Source organism: Neopsephotus bourkii, unplaced genomic scaffold (genome assembly GCF_033783945.1).
Source record: "Neopsephotus bourkii isolate Nb327-2 ecotype Australia unplaced genomic scaffold, CSIRO-AGI_Nbou_v1 NB_1622, whole genome shotgun sequence".
In the NCBI taxonomy this organism is placed as follows: domain Eukaryota; kingdom Metazoa; phylum Chordata; class Aves; order Psittaciformes; family Psittacidae; genus Neopsephotus; species Neopsephotus bourkii.
The window spans coordinates 981,159-999,106 of NW_026902097.1; the positions used below are offsets into that span (position 1 = coordinate 981,159).

The 17,948-nt window shown below is 39.8% G+C and overlaps 2 long non-coding RNA genes across 2 annotated transcripts in view; one reads left to right on the forward strand and one right to left on the reverse strand.

Moving 5' to 3' along the window:
• The window catches only part of LOC133222812 (uncharacterized), a 101,588-nt gene that overhangs the window by 42,395 nt on the left and 41,245 nt on the right, over positions 1-17,948 (forward strand). The window contains exon 2 of the long non-coding RNA XR_009728377.1: positions 3,124-3,278. This is a non-coding gene — a long non-coding RNA (uncharacterized LOC133222812). The remainder of the gene's footprint in view (positions 1-3,123; positions 3,279-17,948) is intronic.
• On the reverse strand, positions 1,129-1,931 carry LOC133222803 (uncharacterized). Its single transcript, XR_009728372.1, has 2 exons — positions 1,832-1,931; positions 1,129-1,345 (listed from the first exon to the last, which is right to left on the reverse strand). It is a non-coding gene; the product is annotated as an uncharacterized LOC133222803 (long non-coding RNA).

A 17,948-nucleotide genomic window follows, 5' to 3' on the forward strand; every position in this document is an offset into this window, starting at 1 on the left:
CAAAGCCCCAGTGTCAGGTTTTTCGCCGGCATCAGAAAAAGGGAACAACTGAAATAAGCTGTTTCAAGTACTTGCCAGTGGCCTAGGTGGTTTGAACAACCTTCCTGAAAAAAAGAGAAACATAAAGCCCATTGGCATTGTGGTCTTATGGTGTTCCTGAAAATCTTCCTTTTACTTGGTCTGTTTGGGTGCCCTGCTATTTTGTAGTGATGCCGTGTCGTTAAGATAAGATGCAAACATAGCTAAAACAATCTTTTTCTCCAGACTAACTAGATTTACTTGCTGACTTGTAAACCAATTTGAAATAATAAGACTTGAAGAGCAGCTTTATCAGAATGACAATTTATGACTTTTCCAGATGTGTTTTGATATCCTTATATGAATTCTACCTAAGCCTTGATGTTTCAAGATTAAGCCATTACTTCTATAAGAAATGATCTGCCTGCCTTCAGGTTATTTTATGTGCTGACTGTTGCCATTGCCAAGAGTCAAACTATGAGGAGCTGAATAATGCCTCTATAGAAAGGGTATTTATAATTTTCATCATTAGGTATCCATTATAACTATGTCTGAGTCTCACCTAAGAGTTCGCCCCTAAACCAGAGCCAAAATACCCCCCACATTTGCAAAGAAACATCCCTTGCCCCAAGTAGTTTTTCTGTTACCAAGGTGGAAAAAATTACTATCAAATTAACTGGCACCAACAGCGTGGAATAAAGGCTGACCTGATTGTTCAGTGTGGAAAGAAAAACTTTTATTTTCTATGAAAAATGAAGGCCTTCTTCTTTTCATTTATATGACATTTTACAGTCCCCTTCTTTCATTCTACCTCCAGTGTTAGAGTGCTCTGAAGGCTGTGATTTCAGCATACAAATAGCCATCTTAAAACAAACAAATCTGTGAATCGAAAGAACAGCTACAATGCAGACAAAAAGTTGCCTTGTAAAAAAAGCAATGGACTAAAGTGATTCTGTGTAAAATTAACCCAGCTGCCCCCCATGACTACAGCAGAAATAAAATGCCATGCATGGAAGACAAGTTACAAAAGATGGAAAACCATGTCACCATGTGGCTGAGAACAATATATATTATCCCGAAACAGTGATAATTCAGATGGAGACAGCAGCCTGTATGAGTCAGAAAAGTTTTATCTGAATACATCTAAAATAGGAAAAAACACCAATTAAATACAAATAACAAGGAACTTAAGAGATGAAGCAAACTCGCCTGACTGCATCCAAACTTTGGCAATATTTAAACTGGTTACTAATCTCTGGGTTGCGTCCAGCTTCACAGTCAAATCATAAATCTTCACAGGACCAGAGGAGAAGAAAATTAAGATGTTCTGAAATTTTGGGACAGAAAATATAGCAAGAAGTGCAACCAATCTGAAGGAAAGCTCAAATCCCCAAATTTACACTGGCAGCCAGACGAAAAACTGATTATAGATCAGCAGATAACCAGGAATGATAAGGATTGTAGAATTTTTTTAACAGATCTGCTGTTAAAAACCAAACCTGATCTTTTACCCTTGCACTAGAAGAGTTCGACAAAAATTATCATTGAAATATAATCCTAAAATGGCAAAAGCACTGCAACTTAAAAATGTTTCGGTTTACACATTTCAAACATTAGAATAGTTTTAGTTTAAACAACCTCACTGAAGGTTCACCCACAGTCTTTGCACAAAGAAAGCATCAAGCATCCCAGTGACAATTCCTATCATATGTGATAGAAGAATAACCCAAACGTTAGAACAGAAGACTTCCTTTTTGGAATGTTTTCATACCAAATTGTTGAACTGTGACAAGAAAAAGAGAAACCTAGTTACCTTTTCCAAAGCTGCATACCCAGATTTGTACACAGGCAACTGTCTGTAGCTGTCCTAGTTTAGGTTTCAATGGTTGTGTGCAATGCACAGAAGCAATGCATTTCAGTGGCCATCAGTCAGGCTGGTGCTGCAGGAGACAGTCCTGTCCCTCAGTGCACACAAGTGTAAAGAGGCACAGCAGACACAGGAGAATGACATGGGGCAACTTAAAGTGGTACCACAAGGTTATGACAGGAAGTGGATTTAATTTGGTTGGGTTTTCTATGTTCAGGTTCTCCAGTTTTATTTGAGAGTTAGTTCTACACTGAGATTCACAACTACCATCAGCTCAACTGCTGCAAAACACTCGTGTGTGTCGTTGCAGATGGGCAAATCAGGGAATATTGGCTTGACAACAAAAATTTTATTAGTACCATCAGCTATAATAAACCACAGTCATCCTACACACCAATAAAGATGACGTGCAATAAAGATTAGGTAAGATGCTTTGAATATACTGCAGAAATATTACTGATGAGTTTCTTGTGTGGGTTTGTGTCTGATGTGCAAAGATTTAACGAAATATGACAGTACCTTCCCAGTGAGGGATCAGTGAACTTGGAGCCTTGAGGGGAATGCAAGGAGAAGCAAGACAGAGAACTAGCTTCCATGGGGAAACAACTAGTTTTATATATTGATTCCAGTGTTTCACTGTCACAGAGGAACCTCTGGGAAACTCTTAAGGAAAACAAAGGAGAAAAGAATTTCTGGATCTGAATTTAATCACATAATATCATGCAGTGCAATATCAGGAGAACTAGTATGCAGCCTCCCAGCTGTGTTACCACCAGCCTTCAGCTGATGAGTCTATAAGAGCAACCAAAGCAGAGAAGTTTGACTGCCTGCAGTGAAGTGGAGATTTGGGAAAGCTCTTAGGAAACAGCCTTCAGTGGTAGCAAAATGTTTCAGTGATGCCAAATTCCTGGCTTAGAGGAAAAAACGCCAGGATCCCTGGTAGGCACTAAAACCTGCATCAGATTGATCTTCTTAATCCTTGGGAGGCAAGACCTTTTAGTTCAAAGGCCCCTACTCCAGTGGAGATCACAGTTTTGCTGGAAAGGGCCACGGATACCCTCTGTGAAACATCTCCATGCACATGCATTATGTCAAGCTGCTTTGCATAATGTGAGAAGAGAGGAAAACCTTTTTGCCTAAACCTCAAATTTGCTGATGCTTGACTTTACTGCAGTTTTCAGAACGCAAAACTGAAATTTCTTGGTTTCACCTGAATCTTAAGAAGAGGAACTTACCAGAATCCTATTAAAAAAAGGTTGTTTTCATCATATTTTCACCAAGACTAACTCAGGCTCTATCATAAATCACAAAGGAGGATGAGCTTCAAAGAGATTTATGGCATTATTGGCAGTGGATCAAGGCTGGCCCTGTGACCTTCCCCAGACATGTGGAAGTGAGAGGATGTCAGGCCATCAGTTGCTTTATCCTCTGATTCCAGGACTGGGGAAAAAACAATGACAGTGAGTTGTGTCTAAAACCCTCCAGTCTGGCTGTCAAAGAGGGAAACAGTTACTTTAAAAGTTGCAGAAGTAACTGAGAATAAGAGGCCACAGTGGTTATTTTCTTTGGAGTTATTCACACACTTGAATTTTTAAATGCTGCTGCACTGGGAAATATGAATTTCCCCACTGAAGAAGGCAGCAATACTCAGTAAATATAGAACATTTGATCCACTCAGGACAATAGTAAAAGCACAGACTAAAGCTAGTTGGCTGTGAGAAACTGCTCCTTTCGAACTTATCCCAGCATATCCTCATGGTTCTTTTCACTTGCATATTCCTGGTCATTTTCTGCATGGATTTCTGTCCGCTACATCTGTGGCTTCATTCATGCTTCTTTACTTCAGTTACATTGGTGGAAAACTGAGTCTTCCCTGTGAGCTGTGTACTTTCTCCAAAAGCTCCCCCCTAAAGTAGGGCTACTCAATCTGCCTTTGCTTATTTATGAGGTTCTGTGATTGCTACCTATAATTTCTTCCTGGAGTCTGTCTATGAATATCTGTAATAGGCATCCAGCCCAACAGATACAGAGCTGATTTTACAAAAGTATTTTTTTCCTATGTGGATGACTTATTTTGCTGGATTGGGTCTTTTTTGCCAAAGTAACTTATTTCTATAAGCACAACCTGTCACATATGTATATCCTGAGAACAGCTCAGCTGTGAATGTGATTAAATGTTTTACACAGTGAATGTTGCTGAACAGATTTAGTGAACTATCTTATAACTACTGAGTTCTCTGATTCCTTATGATCATTGTTATGACATATATTGATATCAGGAATTTTACACATTGTGACTTTTAAAGATGAAATATTGCCGCTGTGATTTGCCTCTCCATATGCAACCTGTCACCAAGAGCATGCTCTAGTGTTTGATCACAAACCAAGTATTAACCGCTCAGCATGACCACAATTCTAGCTAGGCAGATCTTGAAAGATGCCATGCATCTTTCATGATTCTTCAAAGTGAGCAGAGGCTTTGGTTACTCCTGCTTGGATAAGAAATGAAAGTCTAAGAATACCATGCAGCTGTCATAACCTCTGGGCCAAAGAGTGTATTTATAACCTGGCTATTCTGCCTTGCTCCTAACCCTAGCCAAAATTCCTAAGAGGAAAACAGCTTTTTGGGAATCCAATCCATTCAGAGCTCCGGGCAGTTTCGGACCAAGTTTCGGAGAAAAATTATCAAGTTTGTTCTTAGTCAGATGAGCAATCTCTGTCCTGAGACTCATCAATTACTGCCTTCTTTCATGCTGTATCAGTTCACAGTGGCTACCAACAGAAGAAGAAACATTTGTCTTAAGTGCCTACCCAGACTATAACTCTTGATCCACTTTCACAAGCAAACCCCTGCCTTTTCCAACAGGGAGATGAGGGGAGCCTGGTGAGAAATGAAGACCTCAGCTCAGTAAATACAGTTTCCATTCAAAACATTCATTCTATGATTCTATGACTAAAACGTGCAATCACTCTCCCTGTTAATGCTCACATCAGAGACTGATCTGCTCTTTTGTCCCTAGAGGTCACTGCAAAGCAGAATTAAAGTGCTAAGGCAGCGTGGGGAGATGAGCAGGGACCTTGGCTCTATCTTCCCCCCTATTCTTCCATTTACCTGCTTTCTTTACTGGCACTGTGCTGCTAATTCTCACAGTCTGGTTTTAGTTTATTCGGTGGAACTCTTTTTTATATTGTATTTATTACAAGTAACATAAAGAAACATACATGTGTGGCCATATGCTTATAAATATCATGTGTTCCTCCATACCCCCTCCATGGCTATCAACAGGTAGCTACATGAGACATATTTTGTTCAGAATGGGCTAAGTTTTCTTCTGTTTATGAGCTGCTCAAAGTTAGCATCACTGTAGGGCTGGGATGCCTTGGGTCACAGCAAAGGAGTAGAAAATTGAATAGGTCAGTCAGGGAGTTACTTAATCATTTTAATTCACTTTAAGTTATTTGTATGAATGAAACCATCTGCAAGAGAATCAGACTCACAAACCACAGATGTGTCAGCAGAGAATTGTAGTCAGCCGCACACTTCCAACAAGCTCTTGTTGGATGATAGTTGTAACAGAGCTTTAAAGCCTACTAAATACGAACCATTTAGATACAAACATTTAGGATTCTTCCAGGATTAGTGACAGCTTAAGGCATGACAGTGAAGATGTTTATAAGCTTTCTTCTAAGACAGGAGATCTGCAGTAATGCAGCCAATTATCCTCATCCGACTTTCATTTCAACTTTTCTTACCTGCTTTACCCTCTCATCTCTTTTTGGCCTGAGATCTGTGGCAGCTGTTTCTTATGACCACAGAGTGGTAACATCACATCCCATCTTCAACACGAGCTGTCCACAGAGTATTTAAACCAAAGCAGCCAGAGTATCTGCTTAGGCCATTGGCCATGGACATAACTCTGCCAGATTTCCAGCTAAAGCATGTGGGACACTGGGCTAGAGATGCAGACAGCAGTTAGAAGACAACTTCAGACAGAGTCTGAGATGGAACCGAGTTCTCAATGAAATGGATAAATCATTTACATTTTAAATATTTATTCAGCAGAACCCATTTGCTAATGCTGCTTTCCTCAGGAAAGCAAGTATTTCCTCCCATACTGATGGAGGATGTTTTTCTGCTGTCCACTGATGGCACTGACCAACCAAAGTCAGTTGCTGGAGTTATGCATGTTCCAGACAGAATACAGACACCACTTCACCAAATGGAGTGGCTTATTATTGTAAACTGTGAGATAACCCAGCTGTGCTGTCCAGCTGACATTGAAACAAGGGTACATGGGTTATATGCACGGGGTTATGGCACTGAAATACAGCAGGCTGGGAATTACTCATGTGAAGGGAAGATATATAATTTAGGATACTTAAAGGTCTGGGAGAAGATGTGGGAACATCCCTGGCAGTGTTCAAGGCCAGGTTGGACAGGGCTTGGAGCAACCTGCTCTAGTGAAGGATGTCCCTGCCCATGGCAGGGGTTGGGGCTGGATGAGCTTCAATGTCTCTTCCAACACAAACTACTCCATGATTCTGAGAGGGCTTATATCCACATTATGTTTGACCAAAGGAAGCAGTCTGCTGCTTCTGTTAGCTGCACTGTAGTGATACATGGAAGCATCAGTGAAAAGAAAAAAGGGGTGGGGTGGAGGGGGGAAGAGATGAAAAAAAATACCACAAACAGAAGCAAAAGCAGAAGAGAGAAACATGAGTGTCAGATGTTAGCAGATAAAGAAGAATTGAACATCAGATCCAGAAGTCTTTTGTGGCACCAAAGACCATGCTATGAGCAAGATAAAAGAAGAAAACCATGAAATACTTTTTGCATGCAATAGCAGCTGGCACCAGAAAAGCACCAGAAAAGATGACTGAGGAAAGGGAGCATCAGCGGCACTTCATAAATACCCCCTGATTCACAAGTGCTGAAGTAATGACTGAGACACAAGTCAGATGTACTTTTCCCACCCCATTTGTCCTCTGGGTTTTTTTTAGTTGTAGGAGATTACTAAAATAATAATATGAAATCTTTAAAATCCCTTTTATCTCTTCCTACCTTCTACATGCCCTACTAATGAAAAAGGTGAGTTTGTTTTCAGCTCATACACACGGGTATGAAAACACCATAGAGAACTTCTGGAAGATTACTCACTGCTGTGTCTGCCCTTTAGGGACTGAGCCAGCTGATGGGGCCAGTTACAGTTACAGCTTTTAATTACTGAATAATGAATATCATTTCCAGATCATTCATTCCACTCAGGTGTGGATTCAATAACCTTTTAAACAGACAATTATTACCACACTGAACCAATACAGTAAAAGAAGGATCACGGTTACAGTACAACCCTTAATCTTTAATTAGAGACATAACTTCTTGCTGCAAAAGACCTTCTCTGACCTTCAGCAAGTAACTTTTGATTTCTTTGTTCCTATTTCTAAGGAGAGCATAGTAGCACTTTCTTACCTCAGAGGGGTGCTGTAAGTATCCAAACATTACATATTTGAGCTACGCTGTAAGTATATTCAAGTGGGTATCACCCACTTTATATTCCCATCACTTATAAATATTGTATCGCCTATAAATTTTAAAGTTATAAAGTTTTACATTCTCTCTGCAGAGAGAATTAGGCATTTTCCTGTCAGTTATGTAGATTTACTTTACTGTTTCCTGCTCTTCTAATATCATTCTTTTATCTACCAGACCACACTGAAAAGTAAAATATATGTGACTGTGAGACCTTTCCATGGTTTGAGAACACACGACAGATGAAAATAGAGCAATTTCCTAAAAGTGCCAAGAGAATTTTTCATCTTCACTTTCTAAAGAAAGATCACATTAAATATTACCTCTTTCTGTATAGAAATCTTCTCATGCACTTTCAGTGAAAATTACTATTTTCTCTCAAGGGAACAGAAGAAAAGAAAACAAAACAATACAGGTTTTCATGAGTGCAGTGTAGGCTGAATTTCAGCACATTTACTCAACTCTCAGATTAAATTATCTGTCCTATAAATCAGTTGAGAAAGAGTGCTTAAAACATGTAAGGGGTAATACAGAGAAAACGAAACCTCAGACAACAGCTATTTTTCCATCCTATAAAAGCAGGCTGAAAGTCACAGCTTTCTGCAGTCAAGCTATAGTCAAGTGCCAAGGCAAGGGTAATGCTCAGCAGAAGCCAAAGGCAGTTCATTGCCTCAAGCCACAGTCCTGCCCAAAATCTCGTTTCAAAGCAGACATCTGCAGGATTCCCCTCTGTGTCCGGCTTAGGAAGCAGAGCTCAAGATGCAAGGAGCAGGGCCAGGTCGGATGGGGCTTGAAGCAAGCTGCTCTAGTGGAAGGTGTCCCTGACCATGGCAGGGGGTTGGAACCAGATGAGCTTTAAGGTCCCTTCCAACCCAAACCAGTCTATAATTCTATGATCACACACAGTCATTAGTGCCATTGCCTGTTTTTATAACCATCATCTGGTTTTGAACAAGCTAATGAAGGCTATGGAAAGTCTGACCAGGTACAAACTTGCCTATTTGAAGCCCACTTTGGCAAGGATGGAAAGTGGGATGTCTAGTTCATTTTTCACCCCTTCTTCTTCCCTGTTGCTTATGCTTTTTAACACCACAACCATGCTTATCTACTTTTTAACACCACAACCATGCTTATCTACTCCCCTTACTATCTGAGGACTCCAGCCTACAACATGCTGCACCACTGCAGTGCTCTCTAGTCCAGGTTGATCCTGGGTGGTTGATCACACATGGGAGGTACTGCAGGATGTCATCTGATTGTTAACACTTCTGTACATATCTCAGTAACTGCTGCCTCTGCCTTTGTTGCCTCTTCACAGGAAGCTTCTTAAAAACTGAGAGTGAATACTAAACCCAAGGCCAGTGGGGTCAAGAGAGACAAATCGAGCTAGCCCAAAACAAAGCCCCATTACAACTCCACTACACTGCCATTCCCTAACAGCTCAGGGGTCCCATAGTTAGTAAAGATGTTCCTTTACTAACATGAACAAAAGTGCAGGATCAGTGAGAAGCCAGGAATAAACATTTAACAATCAAAATAGAGCATACTGGGGTCAAGAGAGTTTCCCCAGTAAGAACTGATTTATTATTGCTCAGTGAGCAGCCTGGTGGGGTAAATGCATGCACACACGTGTTGTGACAGTTCAGTAACCTCCTTGCTCTTTAAAACAATTTGTGCTGCAATCCGTGCTACCTCTACACTTGCACAGATACAAGAAATCTCCTTGACAATAGTACCTCACATATTTATCTGCTGTACAAGAACAGAATAAAATATACTTCTGTAAATTTTGTCATGCTTTTAGTTTCTATTATATTGTTTGCAGCAAAAGAAGAAACAATGTCAAATGGCTGCGTGGAGAGATTCTGTTATAATTGGGTATTTTAGCACAGGCTGTTCCATCCCAGTTGAGAATACTTTCTGAAAGAAAACCAAGTGATAATCATATTTATTTCCCAATTTTGCTCAATAAAGCAAATATTGCAGTAGATGGGGTTTTTCCAAAGTTTTAAGCAGAAAGGAATATTCTAGAAAAAAGGGAAATTAATTTCAGCATCACAATTTCTGCTCTCTGTGCTTTGCTGTGTGGCAACCAGACACAGCTCTGAGCTGTGAAATCCCAATAGGAACCAGCAAATGGCCTGGAAATTGTAGGTTTGCTCAGCTTGGCAGTTCACCACTGATTATCAAAGAAAGAGAGGTTTGTGCCTAAAATCAGGATGTGAGGTGGGTTGAAGGAAGGCTTCAAACTGAAATGGGAATATCTGGATCTAGGATTTGCCCATTAGAAATATATTTCCTTATAGTGTTTTTAAGAAGAAAAAGTCAAGAAGTGATAAATTGATCTTAATTTCTAAAGTTTGCCTCTGAGGATGTGGTCTTCATAAAGCATGCACTCAAGGTCTCAGTTTCCAGAAGCACTCAGACAGGCACTGCCATGAGACTTCTGTGACTGACAACCCTGAGAGCACCATTTTCTTGAGCCAAGTTTTCTTCCAGTGCCCCTCAGTTTTTATGTTCCTGTTTCTCACCCCAGCGGGTACAAAAGAGCAATACATTAAAAATAAAAATTAAAAAAATCATGAATATTTGCATACTTCAAGATTTCAGAAGGGTTTGAACCAGGCATTGGCTCCGTGGAGGAACCTGTCTGGCTCTTTTGCCTTTGACATTTCTTCCTCATTTTTTCCTACTTCAGATCTTTTGCAAACTCTCATTTGTCTTGACTTTAGGTCTCCCCTGGCTTTATGTTCATTACAGTGCCAAGGAAAAAGCAAGTCATCATTCATGTGCAAAAAATAAAAAGGAAGCAGAAAAAACTCACTCATGATATGAATTTTAACTGCAGATACTGGGACTGGAAAAGTCCATCCAGCTGCCTGCATTCAAACCGTCTTTCCCTTCACACTGTTCACTTTCTCCTGTGAAAGCACTGGTATTGGTATTGTATTTAACAAGTGTTTCACAACCAGCATTTACTATTATCTTACGCTGTGTCTTTAACAAAGCACCATCCCAGCTTCACTTATACCACAGACAAAAAAAAAGTGGAAAAGTTGGAAATAAAGGGTATCTGTAAGCCTCAGTTTGTACTCATTTGGGATTTTGCATATAAGTTGCTGTCCTACAACTCTAAGACACTTCAGACGTAAGCCAGGAATCCTGGGGGGAATTCCAGGTTTAAGCAGGATGTCTTTGCTTGAGTAATTGAAATTTCTTATTTCATTTTCTCTATCCAGGGGTCAATACCACCTCAGGAGACTGAAGACTCACAAGTTGAAAGATTCTTTAACTGCAGAAGAATATTGACACTTTCTGACAGGAAGTATCTTTTATAAGTAAATAGCATTTTCTTCCTCATAGACTATCAGGTTTTCAGAGGAAAAGCATAATGAACAAGGAAGGAGGAGTAAGCAGGACAAAGACAAGAACTGCAATTAAACAACTGATTAAGATAAATATGAAGCTATTAGACCAACATAAAATGTAAGAGGGGTTGTGAGCATTGATGTGTCTCCTACCTCAAAGTAACCTTCTGTGCAAAGGTCTTCCCTTTCTTTTAGTGTAGGCTTTGATCTTCCCTGAACTACTCCAGTTAACCTGAGTGCTGGCTTTCTCTGTAGTTGTTCCTGAGGAATAGTCCTTCTGGCTTTATTTTCTGATTATACAGTGCAATTTTATTCTACAGTGTTCAACAATAAGTGTTCTATTTGTCTTCAATTGGGTTTAGAAACTGATGTTTTGTTTTTAAACCTTTAAAATTTTGCATTTTCTAAGCCTAATGTATTGTATTTGAAATTCTTTCTTTGAATGGTTTCACTAACAATATTTTTTTCTCCATCTAATAAAGCTCTCTGCAAAGTGTAACATTATTCAACTAACACTTCCTAGTACTCCTTCCAGTATTTCTTCACACCAGTGCTGTGGATGTGGTTCCATTTTATTTTGCTTCCTGAATTAAAGAAATCACATTATCTGCCTTGTTTGTGCCTTTTCCCTTTCCTACATGTGGTACTAATTGGGCAATCATATGTTCATCAGTCAGGGAGCAAAGGGGAGCCAGCAGACCACAGACACCCCAGGCTGCTGTTCTCTTGGCACTACAGAACAAAATGAGAAAGACCATATTATTGTACTCCACAGTCTATATCGAGAGCAAATATCAACCTGAAGGTTGTTAGTGTTGCATGGGGTGCAAATAAGATGATCGGCTGAACACAAGCTGTCCTTCTGTTGTCCTTTGTTAGGAAAAAGATTTGCTACAGCTTGAAAGTTCACTGAGTCATAATTTGATCAAGATTGAAAAGCCAGTCTCTTGGAAGTGAACTTGGCCAGGATTCAATCAGCATGTGCTTAAATTTAACGGCACACACCAATCAGTGTGGACGTGGGAAAATAGCAGCAAGCCTCAGAACTGGAGAATATGAGAAATATTACTACTTCAAGAAAAGTAAGATAAAAAAACTCCCAGTAGTTGATCACTCAAACTGACAGACTCTCCTGCTCCACCACCACTATTCTCAGTTTGAAAGCTGTGTATCAGCAGTCAGACAAACTCTGCTCTTTCAGGAAAACTGAAATCCTCATGTGCCTTTTTTATTCCCTTTATAAACAGTACAGCCAAAAAAAAACCCCATCCAGGTTGTCTTAATTACCAACAGTGTTGATGTGTGAAGAGGTGCACACTGTGGTTTTATCGCACATTTTGGCAGCGTCTTTCTCACACTGATTTTCTCTGCAGACAAGGCAAGGCACAGACATCTGCTCCTGTGTGTATGTGATGCTTCAGTATGAAAGCAGCAATGATATCCAGAAAGAGTACACGCATGTTAAGCCAGCTCATACAGCTTGGTGGTATTAATTCAACATCATATATTTAAAGGGCAAATATTCTTGTGAATGTTAAGTAGCATTTACATTATAATTATAGCCTCTCAAAATACATACTCTATTTCCTTTCCATGTCCTTCATGGTGGAGCTGACACGAAACACAGGACAACTGAAAGACCAGCGTAGATGAACTTTGAATTCACCTTAGCTTTAGTAGCTGGAAAGTAGCAGATTGAAACCAAACTTCAGCAAAGGGTCAAGATCTGCTGAAGATTTGAAGATTTCTGGGATAATTTCATTAAGATGTTGCCCACCTGGGAAATCGCGTGATATAAAACATTACTGGACTCCCCACACTCACGGTTTAGGCCTTCCAATTTCTAAGGTACTTAATGATACAGCCAAGGTAGCATAAGCAGTCTTTAACCCCTGGGAAGACAACACTTTATCTCTTCAAGCTGTTTATTCAGTATGGGTCCATCTTATATATTCATTTAAAATAAAGCTTCTGTGACCTCTAGGAAATAAGCATGTTTGTGTCAGCTTATTGTGCTGAAAGATGCCAGATAAGTGGTGTCTAGAGGTGAGAGACCTGAACTCAGCCTTTGCATCACTTCTCACTATTAATGTGTGTATGTAATGAAGAAGGTTTTACAGCCCAGCCAAATATTTGATGAATAAGCTGTCTGAGTGCAGTGCTAATGTGTGACCTGGCTCTGGTTTGTAACCTCCTTTGTGAAAGGCCACACACAGTTATTGCTGCTTGTAAAACGCCACAGAAAACCTTCAGTTGTAGGAGCAAAGACTGTTTTAGCTCATCATACTATTCAAGTCACCAGAATATGCCCTGTTTTGAAAGCACAGTGTCCAAGATAGGTGTTGCCTGGAAAATGTTAAAAGCTATAATTTTTACTATCTCACTCTCAATCAATGCTTTATACACCGAGAATCTGTATGCTTCCTGTTGCTGCAGTTTTACCTCATTTGGGCTTTGCTTTCTTCTTTTCCTTTGTAGTAAAGATGGCATAGCATTTGCCTTCCCTGCATTCTCCTTTGATCCCTGAAGAATCATTCCCACTGGCATTTGATACATTTGTGCTAAGACATACTTCGAGTAATAAGGGAAAGCCCCAAACAGCACAGGCTGTTGTGGAACATTAATTTCATATGTTATTCCAGCCTGGTCCTCAGCAGGAGAACTGCTTTAGTGAGAAGGAACACACAAAACCTGTGTGCATGTGTGGACTGGCAGTACTGGCTGCAAGTAGACTAAGAACATCTTTGGTCTGGCTACTCCAACAACTATAAGCTCACCAATTTATAGCTTGCGTCATGGGAGAGGATCTTAGATGAATCCCAGCAGGTAGCTCAAAGAGGCGTAAAAAAGCCTCTGTGGTTTAAAACCAACCATAGCTTTTGGGTGGACAAATATTTCCTTACTTTGAAATATTTTATGATCTTCTGGCATGAATTGTACAGTTTATGTTATCTCATATAGCATATTTCTCTTACTAATGCAGCATGGGGGGGTTATTTATAGAACTGTACTTTGCAGTGTGCTCCAATAAATATTTGTGGCAGTGAGTTCCCAGAGTTAATCACACATTGCGCAACAAGCATTTATTTTTGTTTTTCCATGTAAAATTCAGTGAACATTTAATTCCACTGACTGTCCTGTGACTGTCTGCCCATTCCTGCGCTACTGCTGCCGTGAAAATATACACTTCTGATACACCTGAGTTTTAATTCCTTCTCATACAGACATTTGTTCTATCCTTCCAACTGTGAAGCTCAGTCAAAGATGGGAAGGTGGCCTGTGATTAAATGCCAGGGAACAGACCCCTGCCAGGAGAGCCACACTCTCTGGGGATAGGTTGGGGGGGGATCTTAAATAGCAGTGCTGAGCTGCATTTTCCCTTTGTTTCCTAAAATGTAGGGTAAAATCAACAAGTATCATTGCAAGTAATTTCCTAGATGTGAGAACCGTCTTGCCTGTCTTAACCACTGGAGTTAGATTTCCAGTCTAAGGCACTGACTTTGTTCCTCTGAAAAGGATATCTCCATTCATGATTAAAACAATACTAGGGCTTGACCCTTTGTGCCACATTTTCCCTCTTTGTCATATGAAGGATATAGATGTTGTGCTATAAAAGTTACCTCTATTGTAGGCCTGGAAACTTTAGGTAAGAGTGTGCAGTGTGCCTGTTCTATGGTACCTTGTTATCTAAGCAAAATGTAGAGCCTGGTGAGACTATAAATTAATTAATGTTTATAAAGTGCTGCAAAAGCTTAAATAGAAAGTGCTATTGAAATACAGCATCCCGCAGGAGGATATTCACTTAATCCTTTGGCTTTTTTGGTCAGTAAACCGGTAATCATCCTCCCACACTGCCAAAGTAATAGTTCTTTGCTTTTCTTCACTTGTGATTCTAGTTTAATAGTGATATACCCCATAGCAGCAACTCTGCTTTTTCTTGCCAAAGCTTGGATTACTTTTCTCCAGAGTAATGTTCCTGGAAGATCATTCCATAGTAACTGGATTTTGAAGGCAATTAAGAAGATTTTGTTCTAGTTTCCTAATACAAGTAAATGCAAAAGCAGATGCAGAAAACTATCACCATATTCTTTTCCACAGCAGGGAAAGGTAATCCTGGCAACCAGAAAAGAAGTTCAGGCTCCCAACCTGAACTTTGTACCATTTATTAACTGCTGCAATTGCTTGAGATTTTATTTCTCACCCCATAGCAGTGGGAAGACAGTTGTCACATGAATTCATCTCCAGTTCCTGCTGTGATCATACTAGTAATGAAATCTCACATATTATCAGAGTTAATCTGAGCTGTGGAAGGATTTTTGCCTATGATAAAAATATTAGAGTTTGCAAGAATGGTTTGACTGATTTTGTCAGAGGCAATCACTACTGCGTCTCCACCTTCATCACTCATTTTAATTTGATTTCCAAGTTTCTCATGGGCTAACCTGAGGAAAGGAGAAGGGAGATTTAAGCACAGCTACATGGAAATAAATTCTATTTAGCCTGAGACTGATCTTGAAAGTTGTTACTGAGTAACATCAAGCTACAGCTGCTACAGTTGTTGAATATGTCTGGCTGGGTCAGCTAGCAAACATAGTTAAGACGGAGTCGGCATTTTCTAACTGAATGCCATTATTATCAGTTCCAAAAGTTACCCTTTTAAAAATTAGAAGCCCCCAAAGATGTAGCAAGCCAAATACAGCATTGCTTCAAAGTATACATATCAATTGTAAGAACATTCTGTACTTCATAGCAGCAGCCCTAATCTACTACAAGTAGCACACGTAAAACCCCAGTGAAGCTGGGAGGTGGATAGAGGTTCCAGGCTGCCCACAGTCACCAAAGAACAACCATGCTGACAAGACCAGCTTCAAAGCTGCCTGAATGACAAAACCAGACGGTGTTTGTCTCTCTGAGACATCAGTGAGAACAGCTTTTACAGAGATGAGTGAAAGAACAAACTCATTACCAGCAGTCCCTCCAGTCTGCACCACCTACAAGGACAAGTAGACAAGAGACCACGATGTTACTTCTGGACTCTCCTTATTAAGGTTTAAATTGCAGACAGAGAAAAAGAATGGTCTTTCTTTTTTCTTTTTTTCCAAAAGAATAGATTGTCCTCTCAGCCATAAGTGTAAGTCATGCTGCTGCCCAGCTAGTGATCATGGGTAGTTCTTCGACCAGTCCTTCATCTAGTTAGAAAGGATCAAAAGCAGAAAGCAGCACATGATGTTGATCAGAGCTCCCTTAGGTCCTCAACTTGTCTCCCTCTAGCATCTTTCAACCTTTCCTATGCAGGAAAAGAAGGTACAGTTCTTCTACCATAGCAGCAACTATATGGAATCAGTGTTAGGAAAAGAAGAAGGGAATATTCTCCATGCATAGATTTATGGAAAGACTACCAGTTTATGAATGCTAAAATACTATAATCAAGTGTGCCTTGGAACTGCTCAAAAGATGATTTTTGGCTCATATAAAACTTTTCATGAGTTTACTAGGCACAACCTACATAGGGATCAGTTACATTATTGAATATGAGTTTATTCAACTCTGTGGTTGATAGAAAGTCCTTCAAGAAGTGGCAAGAAAGAACAGCATGCAGTGTAGACCCAAGCCTGCTCTCTTCTACCCTGTGAGAACAAACTTGAATATTACTGACTTAGTGAAGGAGGCAGGTGAAGTTAAAGCAGTTTGGAGCCAGTGCTGCTCAATTGCTCTTCCAAATGCCAAACAGAACTTCTATCAACATCAGAAATTAAATTTGCTCTCTGTATTTCATTTATTAGAAGATGAAGAAAAGCTTCAAGAAATATTTTTTCAAATCATGTTAATGTTAAGGGAAAAAAAAGAAAAAAAGAAAAGACAGAATATGCTTTGCTGGTCCAGCAGTTTTCCTTGAAAAGTATATTTGTAACCTGAGAAAATTCACAGCTTCTGACTACGGAGATCAACCCCCTGGAAGGTCTGCTGTACAACAAGGAGCTAATGCGTCTTAGGCTGTCAGCAGCATCTGTCCTCAGAATAAATCAATTTCATAAAAAATTACAATGCATAACAGCCTAATTAAGTTGAAGATCCTAATTAGACAAATTGAAAGACATTTCTGGCAACAATGCCTGCCCTCTTTTTTTCTTTGAAACCTAAAACTGCACGGTGAAGTGCTTTTTCAATTCCATGAGCCTTGAATGCTTCACCCCTGTAATACCTTTACAGCTCATTGCTAATGTTGTTGTCACTTCCTATGGCAGTGTGTGGTTCACAAATAGCACAATCAGGACACCACTGGCAGGCCTGTCTCTGTAATTGAAGGGAAATGTCAGATATTACAGTACAATTTTTTCCACAATTTTTGGGCTAAAGTTTGCTAAATCCCAAGTGCTCCTTCACCACACCAAACTATTTCTAGGTATTCTTATCTGCCTAATCACTTTTGTCAGCTCTCATCAAGTGAAGTACCTTTGATGCTTGGGTCTTAAATTGCAGTGGACAAACTGTGGAGCTTTGTGAGATGGTGGGCACTACAGGTGGGCTAAAAAAGTCCAAGTGGGGCAGGCTGCATATAGCTGAGAAAATTCAGTTTTCCTGCTTCCTGTGAAAAATGGCACATGAAGAAAATTCACTACCTTGAAACAAGAAGCAAGTAGTAAATGGATAAACGCAATAAGCCAGATGCCAGGTTTGTCCTTGGTTTTGTTTCTCATGCAGTGCAGCTACTCAGAAAAGGTGCGTGTGATTCTTCTTTTTGAAGTGCTAAAAATTAGTATTAATGCCTGCATCTTCTGATTCAAGCCAAGCCTAGTCCTTGCACAGGAAACTATGCAAAGCAAGGATATGCATTCTCATTCTTCATGTAATGACCTGAAAAATCTGCCATCACAATTCACTTATGTATTCATACATTACAAGGCCAAACACAGCACTGCAGAGCCTCAGTAAGAATTCATATCACAGGTGTGAGGGAATTTCTGCTTCTCTGAATATAATATTTTTTTAAACATAGATCTATATTGATTTGATAATTGCTAAGAATATGAAATCTACTAAAGTCATCAGTCAATGTTTTCTTCACTTTATAGACATGTTTTTCACTTCCAGATGGAATTCAGTAAGCTTCAAATTCTAAGCACCAGACCATGGAATACTTCTGCCTTCCTACAGAAAGAAAGTA